The sequence below is a fragment of the Berghia stephanieae genome, chromosome 13 (assembly GCF_034508935.2).
Source record: "Berghia stephanieae isolate SIO BIC M18660-M18661 chromosome 13, UCSD_Bste_1.3, whole genome shotgun sequence".
In the NCBI taxonomy this organism is placed as follows: Eukaryota; Metazoa; Mollusca; class Gastropoda; order Nudibranchia; family Aeolidiidae; genus Berghia; species Berghia stephanieae.
This window is the reverse complement of record NC_088372.1, coordinates 28319023-28325692: the sequence shown is the minus strand read 5'-3', so window position 1 is coordinate 28325692 and position 6670 is coordinate 28319023.

Sequence of the window (6670 nt, the reverse complement as noted above, 5' to 3'; positions counted from 1 at the left end):
AACTCCTTGGCCAAGCGCATTCTATCTATAGATCACTTCCATATGATTATCAATCCAATGAATGTATTCTGGTTCTCGACGGCAAGATTGGCAATGAATCGCCAAGAATATTCACCGTTTTTCGCTGCATGCACTGACTAGAATCTGATGTAGACTGAGGCCTCGGGATTTCTGCACTCTTTCGACTGTTTTTCATCAAAGTTTCTCCAGGTCCTTTGGAGACATAAATTATTTTATAGATAGTATGCGCTTTGGCTAGGAAACTCACAACATTGCCATCCGGAAGTATAACGGACCAACGCACAAAGCTCTGTGTAATCATGAACTTTTATAGTCTCGTTAATACAGTTAACGTGATAATTACTCATAAACGTGGATGTCAAAAAAAAAAAAAATAATAATAATAATAACAAAGACCCGAGTAGCGTCAACTTCATTCTATCTATAAAAGTTCGCCGTGTGTCTGTAAATCTAACACACCAATGCAAATACAAAGGCAATGAGTCTTTAACGACCTATATTTACACGGGATGATAGCCCGATATTAAGATATTTCCGGTAGATAGTCTTTTAGGGATGGTTATTGACGGTACTACGTAAGTTTATTGGGAAAAGAGGATCACTTGCCTATTCAACGTTATCTTTATTGTATCGGCTTGTCCCCAGCTCGCGTTAACGGCCTATAAAACCGGGTAGGTTATCCCCTGGCTATAGATAGTATGCAGATGACGTCACTCAGGCCTTTGTTATTGTTTTTGCCATCCGCGTTTGTGAGTTGTTCTCACTAAACTGTATTAACCAGACTATAAAAGTTCATGGATACACAGAGTTTGTGTGTTGGTCCGTTATACTTCCGGATGGCAATGTTGTGAACTCCTTGGCCAAGCGCATTCTATCTATACCGATAACACAACACAGAGCTGCCTTCTAGAAATTTCAAAACTTCGTAGTTTCCAAGGGGAGAAAATCCACTTTAACCCTCTCCTTACCAACCATAGGAAAATCGTCACATTCGTAACGATACAACCAACATTTGTCTTATTCAAATTTCTTTTGTAAATCATAACATTTAAAGAAAATGAACAGTGTGTTGTAGAGCATGTTTTACTAAAGAAATTATGTATCTCAATAACTTTCTTCTATTGTGTTTGAGTGATAAAAGATATATTTTTGTGTTAGTTGGGTGTGAAGTTTTGGGGAAAATCATGAAAAAGGCTGGTAAGGAGAGAGTTAAATAGCGTTAGAAATAGATAATTTGTCCTCAGCAGGATCCAAAATAGCGCCTAAGTTCTGAATACAGGTTATGAGGAACTAAACGTTCCTTTTCAATAAGATTTATTGAGTGAAAGAGGAGAATGCAGTTCTGTAGCTGGAGCAAAAAAAAAAAAAAATCGTATTTCTAAGAAATTTTCGTAGTACTAGGTAGGTCTGCATACAAGGCACAGCACTGTCCTAGTCCTATTTACTGTTGTGGACAAAGAAAGAAAGATAAAGAAGAGACCTGTGGGAACTGCTTAGGGTAGTTAGTAGGGTAGTCTAGTTACACTCAATTTTGATCTTTCACTTGTGTGTGAATCAAGGGACTTCTTTATCTTTCATTTTTGATTTTTAGATTAAGATGTAATTATGAAGTCTTATGCCTCGTCCTATATGTTTAATCTGCTGTTGGCTAGGGACCCATTGTAAAGCGCTTTGAGCACAGTTAGTGGATTTTGCGTTTTATAAATGCTCAAGCTTTGTTGTTGTTTTTTTTTTTTTTGGTGATTTTATGATATGACATCTCCTTCAGACTGGCATGTCACAGGTTCGAGTCCCGATGTGGACGGCGCTAAGTTGAATCCTTAGAAACGACTCTTTTTTTGAGATTTTATATAGCGCTATATCCACTAAATGTGCTCAAATAGCTTTACAAGGGGTCCCTGACCAACAGCAACACGTAACATGTAGAATGAGACATGACGCCTGTCAGGCGATATTACAATTTTTTTCCGGACAGAGACAACGCTGTTAATGGTCAGGTACTCATTTAACACCTGAGTACGGTGGGAGAATGTGAGTAAAGAGCCTTATCCAATGACTCAACTATGCGCCGAGCGAGGCTCGAACTCAGGACCTTCCGAGTGTCATACCGCTTGACCACATAGCCGCACAAAAGACTCTTCACTCCCATTCTCACATTCACCGTACTCAGGTGTAATTTGAGTACTATACTGGGAACACCGTTGTATCCGTCGAAAAAATGTAACAGAGCCGTATAGGCGCCATAGTAAGTTTACCATTGGCTCGGGACCGTTATAAAGTGCTTTGAGTACATATAGTGGATATTGCACTATATAAAAGCTAGTGATTCTGCATACTAGAGAGACTGAGACTGACAGACAAGCATTTGTTTATTCGTATACGAAGTTAAATGCATGTAGAACTTCACGTACTTATGCTTGTCTCGATGTAGACAGACAGACAGATAAACGTAAAAACAAACTTCTTGACAGATTAACAAATTGAAATGATTGATTGTGAAGAAGTCAGAGAGGGCACTGGGATTAACAGATAACTAACTATACAAAAATACACACACATACACACTCACGCGCGCGCATACACAATAACAAAAACAATATTCAACCACCGACGAAAAAAAAAAAGAGAGAAAAGGGAAGGGCCAGAGAGAAACGAAGAGGAAGAAGATGAGAGAGAGAGAGAGAGAGAGAGAGAGAGAGAGAGAGAGAGAGAGAGAGAGAGAGAGAGGAGAGAGAGAGAGAGAGAGAGGAGAGAGAAGGGGAGAGAGAGAGAAGAGAGAGAGAGAGAGAGAAGAGAGAGAGAGTGAGAGAGAGTGAGAGAGAGAGAGAGAGAGAGAGAGAGAGAGAGAGAGAGAGAGAGAGAGAGAGAGAGAGGAGAGAGAGAGAGAGAGAGAGAGAGAGAGATATGATCTCTCTCCAATTTATAGGTGCGATAATCTATCGCCGTCCTAAAATTCATCTCCCCCCCCCCCCCCCCCCCCCCCCCCGGGCCACACAACAAACACCCCAGCATCACCTGCCCCAGGGCATCATGGCACGTAATGCCGCACATTATCCACATCCACTTACTTCCACCACTCCCACCCAGCCATCGTCGTCCCGGGTTGTCAGTTTGATGTTTTAATGCCAAAATCAAAAATCCATTTATTTCTTTTGTTGTAGTTGCTTTTGTTTTCTTTGTTTGTTATTGTTGTTGTTGCTTTCTTTTCTTTCCTTCTTTTTTTATTATTTATGAAGTCGATTGGTATACGAAAATTTGGATTGGCATTTTGGCATCTTATCAAAAACGATCTGATTTACCAATGACAGAGACAAATAAACTTTATGAAACAAGCTTATTAAATTTTATTTATCCTAAAATGGCATGTTAAAGTGTTATTTACATCGCGGTATGGTAAGAAAATAAAGATTTATTTCTTTTTTTTTTGCGTTCATTTTTAAGAATTTTAAAAAAAGTGACAATTTGGCATTGTTTTACAACTTGTTTGACATTTTATTCATCAACAATCTGGCAGTGATGACGTCTACTTATCTAGGACATCATGCATCTATCTGTCTATCTATCTGACAAGACTGCTACGTAGTACGGCTTGGTCTTTACTCTTTACCGGTGTGGTCCTCTTAACGACGTGCCTACTTAAATCTAATTAGCGAATTGCTGTTGTTGACTGCTGAATGAACGAAGTTGAGGTGAAGCGGGCCGAAAGCAAGCTGCTGTCTTTCCTTGCTTGCCCATTCAATATTCACGCCACACGGTCTTGCAGGTGAAGTGAAGGGATGGAATTTCATTCGAGTAGTCTATCTATCTACCGACGTACGAACGTATCGTGAATTGAACAGGTCGTTCGTTCAGACTGACTAGTGAAAATTTCAAGTTTTTGTTTATTATTGTCATCGTAGTTGCCAATGTTAAAGCTTTAACCAGCTTACATTGTACTCTATTAAAAAAAAAAAATACGTATTAAAAAATTTGGCCAGAAAACTCGTCCTTCAAAAATCGATCGGTTTAAAGGTTCCTCATATTGGGCCTCAAACCCGGGCCTTCGCATATCCCAAGTTTTGAGAGTCTTTACCAAGATGAAGGTCGTTTAAAATGATCGATATTTGAACGATGAGTTGTTTTCTGATCAAATTTTAAAATACATGTCTGTACTGTCAACAGAGTATACGCAGTTTTAACTGGTTACATTTCTGTACATGTGTTTCTTACGAGAATCGATTTCTCATGGATGATTAAAAATTTGAACAGTTCGTAATGTCATGAATTATTGGATTATTTGTTTATTCCTGAAACTAACGGAATTTTACCACGATTGGATCGAATTTGTGGATGTTTTATTTTATTCATTATTTTGTGACCTTATTTTTTCATTCACATTATCATTCATTTATTATTGTCGGTGGATTTCGAGTAGCAAACCAGTTTCCATTATAAGATTGGAATTAAAGATCAAAAGTGCAGTTGGAATAGAAAGTGGTTATGTTCGATATCGGTTTATCACGATTAATGATGTTGTTTTTTGATGATGATGATGATGATGATGATGGTGGTGGTTTAGGTGACCTCGATAACGGTTATTATTATGTATTACTATTGTTGTTGTTGTTGTTGTTGTTGTTGTTCTTCTTCTTCTTCTTCTTCTTCTTCTTCTTCTTCTTCTTCTTCTTCTTCTTCTTCTTCTTCTTCTTCTTCTTCTTCTTCTTTCTTCTCTTCTTCTCTCTTCTTCTTCTTCTTCTTCTTCTTCTTCTTCTTCTTCTTCTTCTTCTTCTTCTTCTTCTTCTTCTTCTTCTTCTTCTTCTTCTTATTATTATTGTTACTACTACTACTACTACTACTACTACTACTACTACTACTACTACTACTACTACTACTACTACTACTACTACTACTACTACTACTACTAATAATAATAATAATAACGATGATGATGATAGTAATAATAATAATAATAATAATAATAATAATAATAATAATAATAATAATAATAATAATAATAATAATAATAATAATAATAATAATAATATAAGAATAACAATATAAGTATACCATTCATTATTCATTTTCGATTTATTCGCAACCGTGTTTCGCTCGTCAATCTCAGCTGGCCCTTCATAAAGCTTATACTTACACGGTGATTTATAATAAATAAATGCATGAATAATGAATGCAAGACATAGCATAATTCTAGGTGAGTTAAAGTAGAGTTATGCATGCCTCCTCCTACTACAGAGAGTGGCATGGGCTGGTATGTTTATGTCTGTCGTCGAAAGCTCACAGTTGGTTCTAATTAGTTATTTGTACAGTACTCACCAACATGCCGACTGACCGATCGTACGTTAGTGTGGACAGGTGTGACCGCTCGTTAGGGGATTTTACACGTTCTTTTATGATATTGCCTAGACCTACAATTACAACGGGGGGTCCCCGATAGCTTAGCTGATAGAGCACTCGCTTCACACGCAAAAAGACCGAGATCAATCCCGTTGTCTACCAAGCAGTGAATGGATAGCTGGCAGAAAGTACTTTGCAATAGACTAGTAGCGTCCTATCCAAAGGATAGCAATTGCTATTGTCCGTTTCAGGATGATTGAAACACTACAGACAAATGAGATAATATGGTAGTGGCGTTGTTAAGACGAATAAACAAAGGAGCATACTATGTCCTGCCCTTCAATGTTTTAGTTTATTCATCTTAACAACGCCACTACCACATTATCTGATTTGTCTGTAGTGTTTCATCCATCCTGTTTTGTTGATAAATGGGAAACCCGAAAGGTCCATTTTAACTGTTATCGTATATTAAATTGAAGCTTACATTCAATTTCACATTATTATTTATAAATTATTATATAACGATTTTGGTTGACGGCTTGATGGCTGAAATATGATCCATCGTCTCTATAATATGAACATAACATGTCGTACTTGAACAATATGGTAAAAGCAGGTTTTTAAATTAAATGATAGAAAAGAACCCCCCCTCCCCCCCCCCCCCCTTCTTTTTTTTTTCCAATATTATAATAAAATATATTATTTTAACAGACACGCGGAATAACAACTAACAAGAAAAAAACAAACGTTTTTATTATTATTATTATTATTATTATTATTATTATTATTATTATTATTATTATTATTATTATTATTATTATTATTATTATTATTATTATTATTATTATTTATTATATATTTTTAAAAAACAACAACTTTTTAGCAAAACAATATTTTTGCACCGATACACAACCTCTGTCAGCAATCAAAAAGAAAAATGTTTTACATATTAACTATTATTAACGAATGATCTGTGCAGCACTGGCCGAATTCAAGCGCGATCTAGGGAGAAGCCAAAAAAGCGTGCTTGAATCCGACTGTGCTCATGGAAGGTAACCAATAGATGGAACGAAGATGACGTCAATCAAGCATTTGTTATTGTATTTTGCCATCCGCGTTTGTGAGTGATTCTCACCAAACTGTATTAATCAGACAATAAAAGTTCATGGTTACACATAGTTTTGTGTATTGGTCCGTTATACTTCCGGATGGCAATGTTATGAGCCTCTTAGCCAAGCGCATACTATCTATAGATAGTTCGAAGATGACGTCAATCAGGCCTTTGTTATTGTTTTTGCCATCCGCATTTGTTAGTTGT